Source organism: Electrophorus electricus, chromosome 13 (genome assembly GCF_041902795.1).
Source record: "Electrophorus electricus isolate QZ-2024a chromosome 13, ASM4190279v1, whole genome shotgun sequence".
Taxonomy (NCBI): Eukaryota; Metazoa; Chordata; class Actinopteri; order Gymnotiformes; family Gymnotidae; genus Electrophorus; species Electrophorus electricus.
Genome location: NC_137509.1, coordinates 22,550,004 through 22,572,057, shown reverse-complemented (window position 1 = coordinate 22,572,057; position 22,054 = coordinate 22,550,004). Strand labels below are relative to the sequence as shown.

Here is a 22,054-nt window from a genome sequence, read left to right as displayed (position 1 = left end):
AACAAAAACTTACAGCATTTGCTATTCCCAGGTGCTAACAGATAGTTTTTTTTAAATTAATCACTGCACTTCACATCCTAGCATGTCATCTTGAAAGTAAATTAAAGTGATGCAAGAGAAGCTTACAGCATCTCGTAGTCCAAGGTGCTAACAGATAGTTTTTTGATGAATCACTGCACTTCACATTCAGGCATGTGAGTTGGAGAGTAAATGAAAGTGATGCAAAAAAAACTTACAGCATCTGCTATTCCCAGGTGCTAACAGATAGTTTTTTTTATTAATCACTGCACTTCACATTTGAGCATGTCAGCTTGAAAGTAAATTAAAGTGATGCAAGAAAAGCTTACAGCACCTGGTATTCCTAGATAGGGTCCTACCTCAGTACTATCCAGGCCCAAACTTGTTTCGCTTCCAAGGTCAGATGAGATTGTTTTTTCTCAAGCTGGTGTGGCCGTAAGCCTTAAACAATTACTCAAATTGCCTAATCATAGTAAATATGATCAAAGACCAATCTGACAATTTTTTTTATTAATCCCTGCACTTGACATTCTAGAATGTTATCTTGAAAGTAAATTAAATGATGCAATAAAAGCTTACAACATCTGGTATACGGAGGCACTAACAGACAGTTTTTTTATTAATCACTGCACTTCACATTCAAGCATGTCAGTTGGAGAGTAAATTAAAGTGATGCAATAAAAACTTACAGCATCTGCTATTCCCAGGTGCTAGCAGATATTTTGATTTAATTATTCACTGCACTTCAATAATGAACATGATAGCTTGAACATAAATTAAAGGTATGCAATAAAATCTTACAGCACCTGCTATTCGCTGGTACTAAAAGATTTCTATTTAGTCTGTACACTTCACATACAAGCATGTCAGTTGCAGATTAAATTAAAGTGATGCAACAAAAATTTACAGCATCTGCTATTCCCAGGTGCTAACAGATAGTTTTTTTTAATTAATCACTGCACTTCACATCCTAGCATGTCATCTTAAAAGTAAATTAAAGTGATGCAAAAGAAGCTTACAGCATCTCGTAGTCCAAGGTGCTAACAGATAGTTTTTTGATGAATCACTGCACTTCACATTCAGGCATGTGAGTTGGAGAGTAAATGAAAGTGATGCAAAAAAAACTTACAGCATCTGCTATTGCCATGTGCTAACAGATAGTTTTTTTTTATTAATCACTGCACTTCACATTTGAGCATGTCAGCTTGAAAGGAAATTAAAGTGATGCAAGAAAAGCTTACAGCACCTAGTATTCCTAGGTAGTGTCCCACCTCAGTACTATCCAGGCCCAAACTTGCTTAGCTTCCAAGGTCAGATGAGATTGGGCGTTCTCAAGCTGGTGTGGCCGTAAGCCTTAAACACTTAGTCAAATTGCCTAATCATAGCAAATATGATGAAAGACCAATCTGACTATTTTTTTTATTAATCCCTGCACTTGACATTCTAGAATGTTATCTTGAAAGTAAATTAAATGATGCAATAAAAGCTTACAACATCTGGTATACGGAGGCACTAACAGACAGTTTTTTTATTAATCACTGCACTTCACATTCAAGCATGTCAGTTGGAGAGTAAATTAAAGTGATGCAATAAAAACTTACAGCATCTGCTATTCCCAGGTGCTAGCAGATATTTTGATTTAATTATTCACTGCACTTCAATAATGAACATGATAGCTTGAACATAAATTAAAGGTATGCAATAAAATCTTACAGCACCTGCTATTCCCAGGTACTAAAAGATTTCTATTTAATCTGTACACTTCACATACAAGCATGTCAGTTGCAGATTAAATTAAAGTGATGCAACAAAAACTTACAGCATCTGCTATTCCCAGGTGCTAACAGATAGCTTTTTTAATTAATCACTGCACTTCACATCCTAGCATGTCATCTTAAAAGTACATTAAAGTGATGCAAGAGAAGCTTACAGCATCTCGTAGTCCAAGCTGCTAACAGATAGTTTTTTGATGAATCACTGCACTTCACATTCAGGCATGTGAGTTGGAGAGTAAATGAAAGTGATGCAAAAAAAACTTACAGCATCTGCTATTGCCATGTGCTAACAGATAGTTTTTTTTTATTAATCACTGCACTTCACATTTGAGCATGTCAGCTTGAAAGGAAATTAAAGTGATGCAAGAAAAGCTTACAGCACCTGGTATTCCTAGGTAGGGTCCCACCTCAGTACTATCCAGGCCCAAAGTTGTTTCGCTTCCAAGGTCAGATGAGATTGGGCGTTCTCAAGCTGGTGTGGCCGTAAGCCTTAAACAATTACTCAAATTGCCTAATCATAGTAAATATGATCAAAGACCAATCTGACAATTTTTTTTATTAATCCCTGCACTTGACATTCTAGAATGTTATCTTGAAAGTAAATTAAATGATGCAATAAAAGCTTACAACATCTGGTATACGGAGGCAATACGAGACAATTTTTTTATTAATCACTGCACTTCACATTCAAGCATGTCAGTTGGAGAGTAAATTAAAGTGATGCAATAAAAACTTACAGCATCTGCTATTCCCAGGTGCTAGCAGATAGTTTGATGTAATTATTCACTGCACTTCAAATTTGAACATGATAGCTTGAACATAAATTAAAGGGATGCAATAAAATCTTACAGCACCTGCTATTCCCAGGTACTAAAAGATTTCTATTTAATCTGTACACTTCACATACAAGCATGTCAGTTGCAGATTAAATTAAAGTGATGCAACAAAAACTTACAGCATCTGCTATTCCCAGGTGCTAACAGATAGCTTTTTTAATTAATCACTGCACTTCACATCCTAGCATGTCATCTTAAAAGTACATTAAAGTGATGCAAGAGAAGCTTACAGCATCTCGTAGTCCAAGCTGCTAACAGATAGTTTTTTGATGAATCACTGCACTTCACATTCAGGCATGTGAGTTGGAGAGTAAATGAAAGTGATGCAAAAAAAACTTACAGCATCTGCTATTGCCATGTGCTAACAGATAGTTTTTTTTTATTAATCACTGCACTTCACATTTGAGCATGTCAGCTTGAAAGGAAATTAAAGTGATGCAAGAAAAGCTTACAGCACCTGGTATTCCTAGGTAGGGTCCCACCTCAGTACTATCCAGGCCCAAAGTTGTTTCGCTTCCAAGGTCAGATGAGATTGGGCGTTCTCAAGCTGGTGTGGCCGTAAGCCTTAAACAATTACTCAAATTGCCTAATCATAGTAAATATGATCAAAGACCAATCTGACAATTTTTTTTATTAATCCCTGCACTTGACATTCTAGAATGTTATCTTGAAAGTAAATTAAATGATGCAATAAAAGCTTACAACATCTGGTATACGGAGGCAATACGAGACAATTTTTTTATTAATCACTGCACTTCACATTCAAGCATGTCAGTTGGAGAGTAAATTAAAGTGATGCAATAAAAACTTACACCATCTGCTATTCCCAGGTGCTAACAGATAGTTTGATTTAATTATTCACTGCACTTCAAATTTGAACATGATGGCTTGAACATAAATTAAAGGGATGCAATAAAATCTTACAGCACCTGCTATTCCCTGGTACTAAAAGATTTCTATTTAATCTGTACACTTCACATACAAGCATGTCAGTTGCAGATTAAATTAAAGTGATGCAACAAAAACTTACAGCATCTGCTATTCCCAGGTGCTAACAGATAGCTTTTTTAATTAATCACTGCACTTCACATCCTAGCATGTCATCTTAAAAGTACATTAAAGTGATGCAAGAGAAGCTTACAGCATCTCGTAGTCCAAGCTACTAACAGATAGTTTTTTGATGAATCACTGCACTTCACATTCAGGCATGTGAGTTGGAGAGTAAATGAAAGTGATGCAAAAAAAACTTACAGCATCTGCTATTCCCATGTGCTAACAGATAGTTTTTTTTTATTAACACTGCACTTCACATTTGAGCATGTCAGCTTGAAAGTAAATTAAAGTGATGCAAGAAAAGCTTACAGCACCTGGTATTCCTAGGTAGGGTCCCACCTCAGTACTATCCAGGCCCAAACTTGCTTAGCTTCCAAGGTCAGAGGAGATTGGGCGTTCTCAAGATGGTGTGGCAGTAAGCCTTAAACACTTAGTCAAATTGCCTAATCATAGCAAATATGATCAAAGACCAATCTGACTATTTTTTTTATTAATCCCTGCACTTGACATTCTAGAATGTTATCTTGAAAGTAAATTAAATGATGCAATAAAAGCTTACAACATCTGGTATACGGAGGCACTAACAGACAGTATTTTTATTAATCACTGCACTTCACATTCAAGCATGTCAGTTGGAGAGTAAATTAAAGTGATGCAATAAAAACTTACAGCATCTGCTATTCCCAGGTGCTAGCAGATAGTTTGATGTAATTATTCACTGCACTTCAAATTTGAACATGATAGCTTGAACATAAATTAAAGGGATGCAATAAAATCTTACAGCACCTGCTATTCCCTGGTACTAAAAGATTTCTATTTAATCTGTACACTTCACATACAAGCATGTCAGTTGCAGATTAAATTAAAGTGATGCAACAAAAATTTACAGCATCTGCTATTCCCAGGTGCTAACAGATAGTTTTTTTTAATTAATCACTGCACTTCACATCCTAGCATGTCATCTTAAAAGTAAATTAAAGTGATGCAAAAGAAGCTTACAGCATCTCGTAGTCCAAGGTGCTAACAGATAGTTTTTTGATGAATCACTGCACTTCACATTCAGGCATGTGAGATGGAGAGTAAATGAAAGTGATGCAAAAAAAACTTACAGCATCTGCTATTCCCATGTGCTAACAGATAGTTTTTTTTTATTAATCACTGCACTTCACATTTGAGCATGTCAGCTTGAAAGTAAATTAAAGTGATGCAAGAAAAGCTTACAGCACCTGGTATTCCTAGGTAGGGTCCCACCTCAGAACTATCCAGGCCCAAACTTGCTTAGCTTCCAAGGTCAGATGAGATTGGGCGTTCTCAAGATGGTGTGGCAGTAAGCCTTAAACAATTAGTCAAATTGCCTAATCATAGCAAATATGAATTAAAGACCAATCTGACTATTTTTTTTATTAATCCCTGCACTTGACATTCTAGAATGTTATCTTGAAAGTAAATTAAATGATGCAATAAAAGCTTACAACATCTGGTATACGGAGGCACTAACAGACAGTATTTTTATTAATCACTGCACTTCACATCCAAGCATGTCAGTTGGAGAGTAAATTAAAGTGATGCAATAAAAACTTACAGCATCTGCTATTCCCAGGTGCTAGCAGATAGTTTGATGTAATTATTCACTGCACTTCAAATTTGAACATGATAGCTTGAACATAAATTAAAGGGATGCAATAAAATCTTACAGCACCTGCTATTCCCTGGTACTAAAAGATTTCTATTTAATCTGTACACTTCACATACAAGCATGTCAGTTGCAGATTAAATTAAAGTGATGCAACAAAAACTTACAGCATCTGCTATTCCCAGGTGCTAACAGATAGTTTTTTTTAATTAATCACTGCACTTCACATCCTAGCATGTCATCTTAAAAGTAAATTAAAGTGATGCAAGAGAAGCTTACAGCATCTCGTAGTCCAAGCTGCTAACAGATAGTTTTTTGATGAATCACTGCACTTCACATTCAGGCATGTGAGTTGGAGAGTAAATGAAAGTGATGCAAAAAAAACTTACAGCATCTGCTATTGCCATGTGCTAACAGATAGTTTTTTTTATTAATCACTGCACTTCACATTTGAGCATGTCAGCTTGAAAGTAAATTAAAGTGATGCAAGAAAAGCTTACAGCACCTGGTATTCCTAGGTAGGGTCCCACCTCAGTACTATCCAGGCCCAAAGTTGTTTCGCTTCCAAGGTCAGATGAGATTGGGCGTTCTCAAGCTGCTGTGGCCGTAAGCCTTAAACAATTACTCAAATTGCCTAATCATAGTAAATATGATCAAAGACCAATCTGACAATTTTTTTTATTAATCCCTGCACTTGACATTCTAGAATGTTATCTTGAAAGTAAATTAAATGATGCAATAAAAGCTTACAACATCTGGTATACGGAGGCAATACGAGACAATTATTTTATTAATCACTGCACTTCACATTCAAGCATGTCAGTTGGAGAGTAAATTAAAGTGATGCAATAAAAACTTACAGCATCTGCTATTCCCAGGTGCTAACAGATAGTTTGATTTAATTATTCACTGCACTTCAAATTTGAACATGATAGCTTGAACATAAATTAAAGGGATGCAATAAAATCTTACAACACCTGCTATTCCCTGGTACTAAAAGATTTCTATTTAATCTGTACACTTCACATACAAGCATGTCAGTTGCAGATTAAATTAAAGTGATGCAACAAAAACTTACAGCATCTGCTATTCCCAGGTGCTAACAGATAGCTTTTTTAATTAATCACTGCACTTCACATCCTAGCATGTCATCTTAAAAGTACATTAAAGTGATGCAAGAGAAGCTTACAGCATCTCGTAGTCCAAGCTGCTAACAGATAGTTTTTTGATGAATCACTGCACTTCACATTCAGGCATGTGAGTTGGAGAGTAAATGAAAGTGATGCAAAAAAAACTTACAGCATCTGCTATTCCCATGTGCTAACAGATAGTTTTTTTTTATTAATCACTGCACTTCACATTTGAGCATGTCAGCTTGAAAGTAAATTAAAGTGATGCAAGAAAAGCTTACAGCACCTGGTATTCCTAGGTAGGGACCCACCTCAGTACAATCCAGGCCCAAGCTTGCTTAGCTTCCAAGGTCAGATGAGATTGGGCGTTCTCAAGCTGGTGTGGCCGTAAGCCTTAAACACTTAGTCAAATTGCCTAATCATAGCAAATATGATGAAAGACCAATCTGACTATTTTTTTTATTAATCCCTGCACTTGACATTCTAGAATGTTATCTTGAAAGTAAATTAAATGATGCAATAAAAGCTTACAACATCTGGTATACGGAGGCACTAACAGACAGTTTTTTTATTAATCACTGCATTTCACATTCAAGCATGTCAGTTGGAGAGTAAATTAAAGTGATGCAATAAAAACTTACAGCATCTGCTATTCCCAGGTGCTAGCAGATATTTTGATTTAATTATTCACTGCACTTCAATAATGAACATGATAGCTTGAACATAAATTAAAGGTATGCAATAAAATCTTACAGCACCTGCTATTCCCTGGTACTAAAAGATTTCTATTTAATCTGTACACTTCACATACAAGCATGTCAGTTGCAGATTAAATTAAAGTGATGCAACAAAAACTTACAGCATCTGCTATTCCCAGGTGCTAACAGATAGCTTTTTTAATTAATCACTGCACTTCACATCCTAGCATGTCATCTTAAAAGTACATTAAAGTGATGCAAGAGAAGCTTACAGCATCTCGTAGTCCAAGCTACTAACAGATAGTTTTTTGATGAATCACTGCACTTCACATTCAGGCATGTGAGTTGGAGAGTAAATGAAAGTGATGCAAAAAAAACTTACAGCATCTGCTATTCCCATGTGCTAACAGATAGTTTTTTTTTATTAACACTGCACTTCACATTTGAGCATGTCAGCTTGAAAGTAAATTAAAGTGATGCAAGAAAAGCTTACAGCACCTGGTATTCCTAGGTAGGGTCCCACCTCAGTACTATCCAGGCCCAAACTTGCTTAGCTTCCAAGGTCAGAGGAGATTGGGCGTTCTCAAGATGGTGTGGCAGTAAGCCTTAAACACTTAGTCAAATTGCCTAATCATAGCAAATATGATCAAAGACCAATCTGACTATTTTTTTTATTAATCCCTGCACTTGACATTCTAGAATGTTATCTTGAAAGTAAATTAAATGATGCAATAAAAGCTTACAACATCTGGTATACGGAGGCACTAACAGACAGTATTTTTATTAATCACTGCACTTCACATTCAAGCATGTCAGTTGGAGAGTAAATTAAAGTGATGCAATAAAAACTTACAGCATCTGCTATTCCCAGGTGCTAGCAGATATTTTGATTTAATTATTCACTGCACTTCAATAATGAACATGATAGCTTGAACATAAATTAAAGGTATGCAATAAAATCTTACAGCACCTGCTATTCCCTGGTACTAAAAGATTTCTATTTAATCTGTACACTTCACATACAAGCATGTCAGTTGCAGATTAAATGAAAGTGATGCAAAAAAAACTTACAGCATCTGCTATTCCCATGTGCTAACAGATAGTTTTTTTTTATTAATCACTGCACTTCACATTTGAGCATGTCAGCTTGAAAGTAAATTAAAGTGATGCAAGAAAAGCTTACAGCACCTGGTATTCCTAGGTAGGGTCCCACCTCAGAACTATCCAGGCCCAAACTTGCTTAGCTTCCAAGGTCAGATGAGATTGGGCGTTCTCAAGATGGTGTGGCAGTAAGCCTTAAACAATTAGTCAAATTGCCTAATCATAGCAAATATGAATTAAAGACCAATCTGACTATTTTTTTTATTAATCCCTGCACTTGACATTCTAGAATGTTATCTTGAAAGTAAATTAAATGATGCAATAAAAGCTTACAACATCTGGTATACGGAGGCAATACGAGACAATTCTTTTATTAATCACTGCACTTCACATTCAAGCATGTCAGTTGGAGAGTAAATTAAAGTGATGCAATAAAAACTTACAGCATCTGCTATTCCCAGGTGCTAACAGATAGTTTGATTTAATTATTCACTGCACTTCAAATTTGAACATGATAGCTTGAACATAAATTAAAGGGATGCAATAAAATCTTACAACACCTGCTATTCCCTGGTACTAAAAGATTTCTATTTAATCTGTACACTTCACATACAAGCATGTCAGTTGCAGATTAAATTAAAGTGATGCAACAAAAACTTACAGCATCTGCTATTCCCAGGTGCTAACAGATAGCTTTTTTAATTAATCACTGCACTTCACATCCTAGCATGTCATCTTAAAAGTACATTAAAGTGATGCAAGAGAAGCTTACAGCATCTCGTAGTCCAAGCTGCTAACAGATAGTTTTTTGATGAATCACTGCACTTCACATTCAGGCATGTGAGTTGGAGAGTAAATGAAAGTGATGCAAAAAAAACTTACAGCATCTGCTATTCCCATGTGCTAACAGATAGTTTTTTTTTATTAATCACTGCACTTCACATTTGAGCATGTCAGCTTGAAAGTAAATTAAAGTGATGCAAGAAAAGCTTACAGCACCTGGTATTCCTAGGTAGGGACCCACCTCAGTACAATCCAGGCCCAAGCTTGCTTAGCTTCCAAGGTCAGATGAGATTGGGCGTTCTCAAGCTGGTGTGGCCGTAAGCCTTAAACACTTAGTCAAATTGCCTAATCATAGCAAATATGATCAAAGACCAATCTGACTATTTTTTTTATTAATCCCTGCACTTGACATTCTAGAATGTTATCTTGAAAGTAAATTAAATGATGCAATAAAAGCTTACAACATCTGGTATACGGAGGCACTAACAGACAGTTTTTTTATTAATCACTGCATTTCACATTCAAGCATGTCAGTTGGAGAGTAAATTAAAGTGATGCAATAAAAACTTACAGCATCTGCTATTCCCAGGTGCTAGCAGATATTTTGATTTAATTATTCACTACACTTCAATAATGAACATGATAGCTTGAACATAAATTAAAGGTATGCAATAAAATCTTACAGCACCTGCTATTCCCTGGTACTAAAAGATTTCTATTTAATCTGTACACTTCACATACAAGCATGTCAGTTGCAGATTAAATTAAAGTGATGCAACAAAAATTTACAGCATCTGCTATTCCCAGGTGCTAACAGATAGCTTTTTTAATTAATCACTGCACTTCACATCCTAGCATGTCATCTTAAAAGTACATTAAAGTGATGCAAGAGAAGCTTACAGCATCTCGTAGTCCAAGCTACTAACAGATAGTTTTTTGATGAATCACTGCACTTCACATTCAGGCATGTGAGTTGGAGAGTAAATGAAAGTGATGCAAAAAAAACTTACAGCATCTGCTATTCCCATGTGCTAACAGATAGTTTTTTTTTATTAACACTGCACTTCACATTTGAGCATGTCAGCTTGAAAGTAAATTAAAGTGATGCAAGAAAAGCTTACAGCACCTGGTATTCCTAGGTAGGGTCCCACCACAGTACTATCCATGCCCAAACTTGCTTAGCTTCCAAGGTCAGAGGAGATTGGGCGTTCTCAAGATGGTGTGGCAGTAAGCCTTAAACACTTAGTCAAATTGCCTAATCATAGCAAATATGATCAAAGACCAATCTGACTATTTTTTTTATTAATCCCTGCACTTGACATTCTAGAATGTTATCTTGAAAGTAAATTAAATGATGCAATAAAAGCTTACAACATCTGGTATACGGAGGCACTAACAGACAGTATTTTTATTAATCACTGCACTTCACATTCAAGCATGTCAGTTGGAGAGTAAATTAAAGTGATGCAATAAAAACTTACAGCATCTGCTATTCCCAGGTGCTAGCAGATAGTTTGATGTAATTATTCACTGCACTTCAAATTTGAACATGATAGCTTGAACATAAATTAAAGGGATGCAATAAAATCTTACAGCACCTGCTATTCCCTGGTACTAAAAGATTTCTATTTAATCTGTACACTTCACATACAAGCATGTCAGTTGCAGATTAAATTAAAGTGATGCAACAAAAATTTACAGCATCTGCTATTCCCAGCTGCTAACAGATAGTTTTTTTTAATTAATCACTGCACTTCACATCCTAGCATGTCATCTTAAAAGTAAATTAAAGTGATGCAAGAGAAGCTTACAGCATCTCGTAGTCCAAGGTGCTAACAGATAGTTTTTTGATGAATCACTGCACTTCACATTCAGGCATGTGAGTTGGAGAGTAAATGAAAGTGATGCAAAAAAAACTTACAGCATCTGCTATTCCCATTTGCTAACAGATAGTTTTTTTTTATTAATCACTGCACTTCACATTTGAGCATGTCAGCTTGAAAGTAAATTAAAGTGATGCAAGAAAAGCTTACAGCACCTGGTATTCCTAGGTAGGGTCCCACCTCAGAACTATCCAGGCCCAAACTTGCTTAGCTTCCAAGGTCAGATGAGATTGGGCGTTCTCAAGATGGTGTGGCAGTAAGCCTTAAACAATTAGTCAAATTGCCTAATCATAGCAAATATGAATTAAAGACCAATCTGACTATTTTTTTTATTAATCCCTGCACTTGACATTCTAGAATGTTATCTTGAAAGTAAATTAAATGATGCAATAAAAGCTTACAACATCTGGTATACGGAGGCACTAACAGACAGTATTTTTATTAATCACTGCACTTCACATTCAAGCATGTCAGTTGGAGAGTAAATTAAAGTGATGCAATAAAAACTTACAGCATCTGCTATTCCCAGGTGCTAACAGATAGTTTGATTTAATTATTCACTGCACTTCAAATTTGAACATGATAGCTTGAACATAAATTAAAGGGATGCAATAAAATCTTACAACACCTGCTATTCCCTGGTACTAAAAGATTTCTATTTAATCTGTACACTTCACATACAAGCATGTCAGTTGCAGATTAAATTAAAGTGATGCAACAAAAACTTACAGCATCTGCTATTCCCAGGTGCTAACAGATAGCTTTTTTAATTAATCACTGCACTTCACATCCTAGCATGTCATCTTAAAAGTACATTAAAGTGATGCAAGAGAAGCTTACAGCATCTCGTAGTCCAAGCTGCTAACAGATAGTTTTTTGATGAATCACTGCACTTCACATTCAGGCATGTGAGTTGGAGAGTAAATGAAAGTGATGCAAAAAAAACTTACAGCATCTGCTATTCCCATGTGCTAACAGATAGTTTTTTTTTATTAATCACTGCACTTCACATTTGAGCATGTCAGCTTGAAAGTAAATTAAAGTGATGCAAGAAAAGCTTACAGCACCTGGTATTCCTAGGTAGGGACCCACCTCAGTACAATCCAGGCCCAAGCTTGCTTAGCTTCCAAGGTCAGATGAGATTGGGCGTTCTCAAGCTGGTGTGGCCGTAAGCCTTAAACACTTAGTCAAATTGCCTAATCATAGCAAATATGATGAAAGACCAATCTGACTATTTTTTTTATTAATCCCTGCACTTGACATTCTAGAATGTTATCTTGAAAGTAAATTAAATGATGCAATAAAAGCTTACAACATCTGGTATACGGAGGCACTAACAGACAGTTTTTTTATTAATCACTGCATTTCACATTCAAGCATGTCAGTTGGAGAGTAAATTAAAGTGATGCAATAAAAACTTACAGCATCTGCTATTCCCAGGTGCTAGCAGATATTTTGATTTAATTATTCACTGCACTTCAATAATGAACATGATAGCTTGAACATAAATTAAAGGTATGCAATAAAATCTTACAGCACCTGCTATTCCCTGGTACTAAAAGATTTCTATTTAATCTGTACACTTCACATACAAGCATGTCAGTTGCAGATTAAATTAAAGTGATGCAACAAAAACTTACAGCATCTGCTATTCCCAGGTGCTAACAGATAGCTTTTTTAATTAATCACTGCACTTCACATCCTAGCATGTCATCTTAAAAGTACATTAAAGTGATGCAAGAGAAGCTTACAGCATCTCGTAGTCCAAGCTACTAACAGATAGTTTTTTGATGAATCACTGCACTTCACATTCAGGCATGTGAGTTGGAGAGTAAATGAAAGTGATGCAAAAAAAACTTACAGCATCTGCTATTCCCATGTGCTAACAGATAGTTTTTTTTTATTAACACTGCACTTCACATTTGAGCATGTCAGCTTGAAAGTAAATTAAAGTGATGCAAGAAAAGCTTACAGCACCTGGTATTCCTAGGTAGGGTCCCACCTCAGTACTATCCATGCCCAAACTTGCTTAGCTTCCAAGGTCAGAGGAGATTGGGCGTTCTCAAGATGGTGTGGCAGTAAGCCTTAAACACTTAGTCAAATTGCCTAATCATAGCAAATATGATCAAAGACCAATCTGACTATTTTTTTTATTAATCCCTGCACTTGACATTCTAGAATGTTATCTTGAAAGTAAATTAAATGATGCAATAAAAGCTTACAACATCTGGTATACGGAGGCACTAACAGACAGTATTTTTATTAATCACTGCACTTCACATTCAAGCATGTCAGTTGGAGAGTAAATTAAAGTGATGCAATAAAAACTTACAGCATCTGCTATTCCCAGGTGCTAGCAGATATTTTGATTTAATTATTCACTGCACTTCAATAATGAACATGATAGCTTGAACATAAATTAAAGGTATGCAATAAAATCTTACAGCACCTGCTATTCCCTGGTACTAAAAGATTTCTATTTAATCTGTACACTTCACATACAAGCATGTCAGTTGCAGATTAAATTAAAGTGATGCAACAAAAACTTACAGCATCTGCTATTCCCAGGTGCTAACAGATAGTTTGATTTAATTATTCACTGTACTTCAAATTTGAACATGATAGCTTGAACATAAATTAAAGGGATGCAATAAAATCTTACAGCACCTGCTATTCCCTGGTACTAAAAGATTTCTATTTAATCTGTACACTTCACATACAAGCATGTCAGTTGCAGATTAAATTAAAGTGATGCAACAAAAACTTACAGCATTTGCTATTCCCAGGTGCTAACAGATAGTTTTTTTTAAATTAATCACTGCACTTCACATCCTAGCATGTCATCTTGAAAGTAAATTAAAGTGATGCAAGAGAAGCTTACAGCATCTCGTAGTCCAAGGTGCTAACAGATAGTTTTTTGATGAATCACTGCACTTCACATTCAGGCATGTGAGTTGGAGAGTAAATGAAAGTGATGCAAAAAAAACTTACAGCATCTGCTATTCCCAGGTGCTAACAGATAGTTTTTTTTATTAATCACTGCACTTCACATTTGAGCATGTCAGCTTGAAAGTAAATTAAAGTGATGCAAGAGAAGCTTACAGCATCTCGTAGTCCAAGGTGCTAACAGATAGTTTTTTGATGAATCACTGCACTTCACATTCAGGCATGTGAGTTGGAGAGTAAATGAAAGTGATGCAAAAAAAACTTACAGCATCTGCTATTCCCAGGTGCTAACAGATAGTTTTTTTTATTAATCACTGCACTTCACATTTGAGCATGTCAGCTTGAAAGTAAATTAAAGTGATGCAAGAAAAGCTTACAGCACCTGGTATTCCTAGATAGGGTCCTACCTCAGTACTATCCAGGCCCAAACTTGTTTCGCTTCCAAGGTCAGATGAGATTGTTTTTTCTCAAGCTGGTGTGGCCGTAAGCCTTAAACAATTACTCAAATTGCCTAATCATAGTAAATATGATCAAAGACCAATCTGACAATTTTTTTTATTAATCCCTGCACTTGACATTCTAGAATGTTATCTTGAAAGTAAATTAAATGATGCAATAAAAGCTTACAACATCTGGTATACGGAGGCACTAACAGACAGTTTTTTTATTAATCACTGCACTTCACATTCAAGCATGTCAGTTGGAGAGTAAATTAAAGTGATGCAATAAAAACTTACAGCATCTGCTATTCCCAGGTGCTAGCAGATATTTTGATTTAATTATTCACTGCACTTCAATAATGAACATGATAGCTTGAACATAAATTAAAGGTATGCAATAAAATCTTACAGCACCTGCTATTCGCTGGTACTAAAAGATTTCTATTTAGTCTGTACACTTCACATACAAGCATGTCAGTTGCAGATTAAATTAAAGTGATGCAACAAAAACTTACAGCATCTGCTATTCCCAGGTGCTAACAGATAGCTTTTTTAATTAATCACTGCACTTCACATCCTAGCATGTCATCTTAAAAGTACATTAAAGTGATGCAAGAGAAGCTTACAGCATCTCGTAGTCCAAGCTGCTAACAGATAGTTTTTTGATGAATCACTGCACTTCACATTCAGGCATGTGAGTTGGAGAGTAAATGAAAGTGATGCAAAAAAAACTTACAGCATCTGCTATTGCCATGTGCTAACAGATAGTTTTTTTTTTATTAATCACTGCACTTCACATTTGAGCATGTCAGCTTGAAAGTAAATTAAAGTGATGCAAGAAAAGCTTACAGCACCTGGTATTCCTAGGTAGGGTCCCACCTCAGTACTATCCAGGCCCAAAGTTGTTTCGCTTCCAAGGTCAGATGAGATTGGGCGTTCTCAAGCTGCTGTGGCCGTAAGCCTTAAACAATTACTCAAATTGCCTAATCATAGTAAATATGATCAAAGACCAATCTGACAATTTTTTTTATTAATCCCTGCACTTGACATTCTAGAATGTTATCTTGAAAGTAAATTAAATGATGCAATAAAAGCTTACAACATCTGGTATACGGAGGCAATACGAGACAATTCTTTTATTAATCACTGCACTTCACATTCAAGCATGTCAGTTGGAGAGTAAATTAAAGTGATGCAATAAAAACTTACAGCATCTGCTATTCCCAGGTGCTAACAGATAGTTTGATTTAATTATTCACTGCACTTCAAATTTGAACATGATAGCTTGAACATAAATTAAAGGGATGCAATAAAATCTTACAACACCTGCTATTCCCTGGTACTAAAAGATTTCTATTTAATCTGTACACTTCACATACAAGCATGTCAGTTGCAGATTAAATTAAAGTGATGCAACAAAAACTTACAGCATCTGCTATTCCCAGGTGCTAACAGATAGCTTTTTTAATTAATCACTGCACTTCACATCCTAGCATGTCATCTTAAAAGTACATTAAAGTGATGCAAGAGAAGCTTACAGCATCTCGTAGTCCAAGCTGCTAACAGATAGTTTTTTGATGAATCACTGCACTTCACATTCAGGCATGTGAGTTGGAGAGTAAATGAAAGTGATGCAAAAAAAACTTACAGCATCTGCTATTCCCATGTGCTAACAGATAGTTTTTTTTTATTAATCACTGCACTTCACATTTGAGCATGTCAGCTTGAAAGTAAATTAAAGTGATGCAAGAAAAGCTTACAGCACCTGGTATTCCTAGGTAGGGACCCACCTCAGTACAATCCAGGCCCAAGCTTGCTTAGCTTCCAAGGTCAGATGAGATTGGGCGTTCTCAAGCTGGTGTGGCCGTAAGCCTTAAACACTTAGTCAAATTGCATAATCATAGCAAATATGATGAAAGACCAATCTGACTATTTTTTTTATTAATCCCTGCACTTGACATTCTAGAATGTTATCTTGAAAGTAAATTAAATGATGCAATAAAAGCTTACAACATCTGGTATACGGAGGCAATACGAGACAATTCTTTTATTAATCACTGCACTTCACATTCAAGCATGTCAGTTGGAGAGTAAATTAAAGTGATGCAATAAAAACTTACAGCATCTGCTATTCCCAGGTGCTAACAGATAGTTTGATTTAATTATTCACTGCACTTCAAATTTGAACATGATAGCTTGAACATAAATTAAAGGGATGCAATAAAATCTTACAACACCTGCTATTCCCTGGTACTAAAAGATTTCTATTTAATCTGTACACTTCACATACAAGCATGTCAGTTGCAGATTAAATTAAAGTGATGCAACAAAAACTTACAGCATCTGCTATTCCCAGGTGCTAACAGATAGCTTTTTTAATTAATCACTGCACTTCACATCCTAGCATGTCATCTTAAAAGTACATTAAAGTGATGGAAGAGAAGCTTACAGCATCTCGTAGTCCAAGCTGCTAACAGATAGTTTTTTGATGAATCACTGCACTTCACATTCAGGCATGTGAGTTGGAGAGTAAATGAAAGTGATGCAAAAAAAACTTACAGCATCTGCTATTCCCATGTGCTAACAGATAGTTTTTTTTTATTAATCACTGCACTTCACATTTGAGCATGTCAGCTTGAAAGTAAATTAAAGTGATGCAAGAAAAGCTTACAGCACCTGGTATTCCTAGGTAGGGACCCACCTCAGTACAATCCAGGCCCAAGCTTGCTTAGCTTCCAAGGTCAGATGAGATTGGGCGTTCTCAAGCTGGTGTGGCCGTAAGCCTTAAACACTTAGTCAAATTGCATAATCATAGCAAATATGATGAAAGACCAATCTGACTATTTTTTTTATTAATCCCTGCACTTGACATTCTAGAATGTTATCTTGAAAGTAAATTAAATGATGCAATAAAAGCTTACAACATCTGGTATACGGAGGCACTAACAGACAGTTTTTTTATTAATCACTGCATTTCACATTCAAGCATGTCAGTTGGAGAGTAAATTAAAGTGATGCAATAAAAACTTACAGCATCTGCTATTCCCAGGTGCTAGCAGATATTTTGATTTAATTATTCACTGCACTTCAATAATGAACATGATAGCTTGAACATAAATTAAAGGTATGCAATAAAATCTTACAGCACCTGCTATTCCCTGGTACTAAAAGATTTCTATTTAATCTGTACACTTCACATACAAGCATGTCAGTTGCAGATTAAATTAAAGTGATGCAACAAAAACTTACAGCATCTGCTATTCCCAGGTGCTAACAGATAGTTTGATTTAATTATTCACTGTACTTCAAATTTGAACATGATAGCTTGAACATAAATTAAAGGGATGCAATAAAATCTTACAGCACCTGCTATTCCCTGGTACTAAAAGATTTCTATTTAATCTGTACACTTCACATACAAGCATGTCAGTTGCAGATTAAATTAAAGTGATGCAACAAAAACTTACAGCATTTGCTATTCCCAGGTGCTAACAGATAGTTTTTTTTAAATTAATCACTGCACTTCACATCCTAGCATGTCATCTTAAAAGTACATTAAAGTGATGCAAGAGAAGCTTACAGCATCTCGTAGTCCAAGCCGCTAACAGATAGTTTTTTGATGAATCACTGCACTTCACATTCAGGCATGTGAGTTGGAGAGTAAATGAAAGTGATGCAAAAAAAACTTACAGCATCTGCTATTGCCATGTGCTAACAGATAGTTTTTTTTTATTAATCACTGCACTTCACATTTGAGCATGTCAGCTTTAAAGGAAATTAAAGTGATGCAAGAAAAGCTTACAGCACCTGGTATTCCTAGGTAGGGTCCCACCTCAGTACTATCCAGGCCCAAAGTTGTTTCGCTTCCAAGGTCAGATGAGATTGGGCGTTCTCAAGCTGGTGTGGCCGTAAGCCTTAAACAATTACTCAAATTGCCTAATCATAGTAAATATGATCAAAGACCAATCTGACAATTTTTTTTATTAATCCCTGCACTTGACATTCTAGAATGTTATCTTGAAAGTAAATTAAATGATGCAATAAAAGCTTACAACATCTGGTATACGGAGGCAATACGAGACAATTTTTTTATTAATCACTGCACTTCACATTCAAGCATGTCAGTTGGAGAGTAAATTAAAGTGATGCAATAAAAACTTACACCATCTGCTATTCCCAGGTGCTAACAGATAGTTTGATTTAATTATTCACTGCACTTCAAATTTGAACATGATGGCTTGAACATAAATTAAAGGGATGCAATAAAATCTTACAGCACCTGCTATTCCCTGGTACTAAAAGATTTCTATTTAATCTGTACACTTCACATACAAGCATGTCAGTTGCAGATTAAATTAAAGTGATGCAACAAAAACTTACAGCATCTGCTATTCCCAGGTGCTAACAGATAGTTTTTTTTAATTAATCACTGCACTTCACATCCTAGAATGTCATCTTAAAAGTAAATTAAAGTGATGCAAGAGAAGCTTACAGCATCTCGTAGTCCAAGCTGCTAACAGATAGTTTTTTGATGAATCACTGCACTTCACATTTGAGCATGTCAGCTTGAAAATAAATTAAAGTGATGCAAGAAAAGCTTACAGCACCTGGTATTCCTAGATAGGGTCCCACCTCAGTACTATCCAGGCCCAAACTTGTTTCGCTTCCAAGGTCAGACGAGACTGGTCGTTCTCAAGCTGGTGTGGCCGTAAGCCTTAAACACTTACTCAAATTGCCTAGTCATAGCAAATATGATCAAAGACCAATCTGACAATTTTTGTTATTAATCCCTGCACTTGACATTGTAGAATGTTATCTTGAAAGTAAATTAAATGATGCAATAAAAGCTTACAACATCTGGTATACGGAGGCACTAACAGACAGTTTTTTTATTAATCACTGCACTTCACATTCAAGCATGTCAGTTGGAGAGTAAATTAAAGTGATGCAATAAAAACTTACAGCATCTGCTATTCCCTGTTACTAAAAGATTTCTATTTAATCTGTACACTTCACATACAAGCATGTCAGTTGCAGATTAAATTAAAGTGATGCAACAAAAACTTACAGCATCTGCTATTCCCAGGTGCTAACAGATAGTTTGATTTAATTATTCACTGTACTTCAAATTTGAACATGATAGCTTGAACATAAATTAAAGGGATGCAATAAAATCTTACAGCACCTGCTATTCCCTGGTACTAAAAGATTTCTATTTAATCTGTACACTTCACATACAAGCATGTCAGTTGCAGATTAAATTAAAGTGATGCAACAAAAACTTACAGCATTTGCTATTCCCAGGTGCTAACAGATAGTTTTTTTTAAATTAATCACTGCACTTCACATCCTAGCATGTCATCTTGAAAGTAAATTAAAGTGATGCAAGAGAAGCTTACAGCATCTCGTAGTCCAAGGTGCTAACAGATAGTTTTTTGATGAATCACTGCACTTCACATTCAGGCATGTGAGTTGGAGAGTAAATGAAAGTGATGCAAAAAAAACTTACAGCATCTGCTATTCCCAGGTGCTAACAGATAGTTTTTTTTATTAATCACTGCACTTCACATTTGAGCATGTCAGCTTGAAAGTAAATTAAAGTGATGCAAGAAAAGCTTACAGCACCTGGTATTCCTAGATAGGGTCCTACCTCAGTACTATCCAGGCCCAAACTTGTTTCGCTTCCAAGGTCAGATGAGATTGTTTTTTCTCAAGCTGGTGTGGCCGTAAGCCTTAAACAATTACTCAAATTGCCTAATCATAGTAAATATGATCAAAGACCAATCTGACAATTTTTTTTATTAATCCCTGCACTTGACATTCTAGAATGTTATCTTGAAAGTAAATTAAATGATGCAATAAAAGCTTACAACATCTGGTATACGGAGGCACTAACAGACAGTTTTTTTATTAATCACTGCACTTCACATTCAAGCATGTCAGTTGGAGAGTAAATTAAAGTGATGCAATAAAAACTTACAGCATCTGCTATTCCCAGGTGCTAGCAGATATTTTGATTTAATTATTCACTGCACTTCAATAATGAACATGATAGCTTGAACATAAATTAAAGGTATGCAATAAAATCTTACAGCACCTGCTATTCGCTGGTACTAAAAGATTTCTATTTAGTCTGTACACTTCACATACAAGCATGTCAGTTGCAGATTAAATTAAAGTGATGCAACAAAAACTTACAGCATCTGCTATTCCCAGGTGCTAACAGATAGCTTTTTTAATTAATCACTGCACTTCACATCCTAGCATGTCATCTTAAAAGTACATTAAAGTGATGCAAGAGAAGCTTACAGCATCTCGTAGTCCAAGCCGCTAACAGATAGTTTTTTGATGAATCACTGCACTTCACATTCAGGCATGTGAGTTGGAGAGTAAATGAAAGTGATGCAAAAAAAACTTACAGCATCTGCTATTGCCATGTGCTAACAGATAGTTTTTTTTTATTAATCACTGCACTTCACATTTGAGCATGTCAGCTTTAAAGGAAATTAAAGTGATGCAAGAAAAGCTTACAGCACCTGGTATTCCTAGGTAGGGTCCCACCTCAGTACTATCCAGGCCCAAAGTTGTTTCGCTTCCAAGGTCAGATGAGATTGGGCGTTCTCAAGCTGGTGTGGCCGTAAGCCTTAAACAATTACTCAAATTGCCTAATCATAGTAAATATGATCAAAGACCAATCTGACAATTTTTTTTATTAATCCCTGCACTTGACATTCTAGAATGTTATCTTGAAAGTAAATTAAATGATGCAATAAAAGCTTACAACATCTGGTATATGGAGGCAATACGAGACAATTTTTTTATTAATCACTGCACTTCACATTCAAGCATGTCAGTTGGAGAGTAAATTAAAGTGATGCAATAAAAACTTACACCATCTGCTATTCCCAGGTGCTAACAGATAGTTTGATTTAATTATTCACTGCACTTCAAATTTGAACATGATGGCTTGAACATAAATTAAAGGGATGCAATAAAATCTTACAGCACCTGCTATTCCCTGGTACTAAAAGATTTCTATTTAATCTGTACACTTCACATACAAGCATGTCAGTTGCAGATTAAATTAAAGTGATGCAACAAAAACTTACAGCATCTGCTATTCCCAGGTGCTAACAGATAGTTTTTTTTAATTAATCACTGCACTTCACATCCTAGCATGTCATCTTAAAAGTAAATTAAAGTGATGCAAGAGAAGCTTACAGCATCTCGTAGTCCAAGCTGCTAACAGATAGTTTTTTGATGAATCACTGCACTTCACATTCAGGCATGTGAGTTGGAGAGTAAATGAAAGTGATGCAAAAAAAACTTACAGCATCTGCTATTGCCATGTGCTAACAGATAGTTTTTTTTATTAATCACTGCACTTCACATTTGAGCATGTCAGCTTGAAAGTAAATTAAAGTGATGCAAGAAAAGCTTACAGCACCTGGTATTCCTAGGTAGGGTCCCACCTCAGTACTATCCAGGCCCAAAGTTGTTTCGCTTCCAAGGTCAGATGAGATTGGGCGTTCTCAAGCTGCTGTGGCCGTAAGCCTTAAACAATTACTCAAATTGCCTAATCATAGTAAATATGATCAAAGACCAATCTGACAAATTTTTTTATTAATCCCTGCACTTGACATTCTAGAATGTTATCTTGAAAGTAAATTAAATGATGCAATAAAAGCTTACAACATCTGGTATACGGAGGCAATACGAGACAATTCTTTTATTAATCACTGCACTTCACATTCAAGC

General features: G+C 35.7%; 6 non-coding genes and 18 pseudogenes across 6 annotated transcripts; all 24 read right to left on the bottom strand.

The window, feature by feature from the left end:
- Positions 1 to 340: 340 nt before the first annotated feature.
- LOC145644559 (5S ribosomal RNA) lies at positions 341 to 459 on the bottom strand (annotated as a pseudogene).
- A 793-nt stretch (positions 460 to 1,252) lies between these two features.
- On the bottom strand, positions 1,253 to 1,371 carry LOC145643718 (5S ribosomal RNA). Its single transcript, XR_014116067.1, has one exon. It is a non-coding gene; the product is annotated as a 5S ribosomal RNA (ribosomal RNA).
- A 792-nt stretch (positions 1,372 to 2,163) lies between these two features.
- On the bottom strand, positions 2,164 to 2,282 carry LOC145650142 (5S ribosomal RNA; annotated as a pseudogene).
- A 792-nt stretch (positions 2,283 to 3,074) lies between these two features.
- Positions 3,075 to 3,193, bottom strand: LOC145650140 (5S ribosomal RNA; annotated as a pseudogene).
- A 791-nt stretch (positions 3,194 to 3,984) lies between these two features.
- On the bottom strand, positions 3,985 to 4,103 carry LOC145650162 (5S ribosomal RNA; annotated as a pseudogene).
- A 793-nt stretch (positions 4,104 to 4,896) lies between these two features.
- LOC145650452 (5S ribosomal RNA) lies at positions 4,897 to 5,015 on the bottom strand (annotated as a pseudogene).
- A 793-nt stretch (positions 5,016 to 5,808) lies between these two features.
- Positions 5,809 to 5,927, bottom strand: LOC145644156 (5S ribosomal RNA; annotated as a pseudogene).
- A 792-nt stretch (positions 5,928 to 6,719) lies between these two features.
- Positions 6,720 to 6,838, bottom strand: LOC145649923 (5S ribosomal RNA). The gene has a single exon (XR_014116641.1). It is a non-coding gene; the product is annotated as a 5S ribosomal RNA (ribosomal RNA).
- A 791-nt stretch (positions 6,839 to 7,629) lies between these two features.
- Positions 7,630 to 7,748, bottom strand: LOC145650161 (5S ribosomal RNA; annotated as a pseudogene).
- A 571-nt stretch (positions 7,749 to 8,319) lies between these two features.
- On the bottom strand, positions 8,320 to 8,438 carry LOC145650451 (5S ribosomal RNA; annotated as a pseudogene).
- Positions 8,439 to 9,231: 793 nt separating this feature from the next.
- LOC145649810 (5S ribosomal RNA) lies at positions 9,232 to 9,350 on the bottom strand. The gene has a single exon (XR_014116627.1). It is a non-coding gene; the product is annotated as a 5S ribosomal RNA (ribosomal RNA).
- A 791-nt stretch (positions 9,351 to 10,141) lies between these two features.
- On the bottom strand, positions 10,142 to 10,260 carry LOC145643996 (5S ribosomal RNA; annotated as a pseudogene).
- A 793-nt stretch (positions 10,261 to 11,053) lies between these two features.
- On the bottom strand, positions 11,054 to 11,172 carry LOC145650450 (5S ribosomal RNA; annotated as a pseudogene).
- A 793-nt stretch (positions 11,173 to 11,965) lies between these two features.
- LOC145649699 (5S ribosomal RNA) lies at positions 11,966 to 12,084 on the bottom strand. The gene has a single exon (XR_014116614.1). It is a non-coding gene; the product is annotated as a 5S ribosomal RNA (ribosomal RNA).
- A 791-nt stretch (positions 12,085 to 12,875) lies between these two features.
- Positions 12,876 to 12,994, bottom strand: LOC145644064 (5S ribosomal RNA; annotated as a pseudogene).
- A 1,232-nt stretch (positions 12,995 to 14,226) lies between these two features.
- On the bottom strand, positions 14,227 to 14,345 carry LOC145644558 (5S ribosomal RNA; annotated as a pseudogene).
- Positions 14,346 to 15,138: 793 nt separating this feature from the next.
- LOC145644155 (5S ribosomal RNA) lies at positions 15,139 to 15,257 on the bottom strand (annotated as a pseudogene).
- Positions 15,258 to 16,049: 792 nt separating this feature from the next.
- On the bottom strand, positions 16,050 to 16,168 carry LOC145649587 (5S ribosomal RNA). Its single transcript, XR_014116602.1, has one exon. It is a non-coding gene; the product is annotated as a 5S ribosomal RNA (ribosomal RNA).
- A 792-nt stretch (positions 16,169 to 16,960) lies between these two features.
- LOC145649476 (5S ribosomal RNA) lies at positions 16,961 to 17,079 on the bottom strand. Its single transcript, XR_014116590.1, has one exon. It is a non-coding gene; the product is annotated as a 5S ribosomal RNA (ribosomal RNA).
- A 1,012-nt stretch (positions 17,080 to 18,091) lies between these two features.
- Positions 18,092 to 18,210, bottom strand: LOC145650139 (5S ribosomal RNA; annotated as a pseudogene).
- Positions 18,211 to 18,891: 681 nt separating this feature from the next.
- Positions 18,892 to 19,010, bottom strand: LOC145644057 (5S ribosomal RNA; annotated as a pseudogene).
- Positions 19,011 to 19,909: 899 nt separating this feature from the next.
- LOC145644557 (5S ribosomal RNA) lies at positions 19,910 to 20,028 on the bottom strand (annotated as a pseudogene).
- A 792-nt stretch (positions 20,029 to 20,820) lies between these two features.
- LOC145650138 (5S ribosomal RNA) lies at positions 20,821 to 20,939 on the bottom strand (annotated as a pseudogene).
- Positions 20,940 to 21,731: 792 nt separating this feature from the next.
- LOC145644154 (5S ribosomal RNA) lies at positions 21,732 to 21,850 on the bottom strand (annotated as a pseudogene).
- Between the last annotated feature and the right edge of the window lie 204 nt (positions 21,851 to 22,054).